Source organism: Octopus bimaculoides, chromosome 1 (assembly GCF_001194135.2).
Source record: "Octopus bimaculoides isolate UCB-OBI-ISO-001 chromosome 1, ASM119413v2, whole genome shotgun sequence".
NCBI classification, from domain to species: Eukaryota; Metazoa; Mollusca; class Cephalopoda; order Octopoda; family Octopodidae; genus Octopus; species Octopus bimaculoides.
This window is the reverse complement of record NC_068981.1, coordinates 77,243,334-77,243,868: the sequence shown is the minus strand read 5'-3', so window position 1 is coordinate 77,243,868 and position 535 is coordinate 77,243,334.

Here is a 535-nt window from a genome sequence, read left to right as displayed (position 1 = left end):
ATTAAAAAAAAATTTTTTTTCAGAATCGGAATCTCCATAGCCTAAAACGTGGGATTCCGTAAAAAAAATTAATAAATAAGGTGGAGAAAGGTTCAGATTACATATAGTCCATCTCTACCAAAATGAATTTTAATTTAACATGTTTCGGTTCTTGTAAAAACGAACCTTATCAAAACTACATATTTAATAAAATGAAAATAAAATTAAATGAAGAGTTCATAATTGTTCCTTACTGGTGTCACTAGTCCACGTGGGGGCATTTTTTTGTTGGTTGTAGTAGTAGTAGTGTCCCTGTTGGCAATAGTAAATGGCAGTGACCTCTGTCCGTGTCAGTAGTAGTAGTAAATTGATTGTAGTGGTAGGTGTGGAAGTAGCACAAGCAGCAGCAGCAGCAGCAGCAGTAGTAGTGACCGGAATATCAGCAGTAGTAGTGACCGTTATAACAATAGCAGTAGTAGGAGCAGCAACAGCATTAGTAGTGATAATAGTAGCAGTGATTGTTAGTAGTGACCTTGATAGTAGTAGTAGTAGTAGT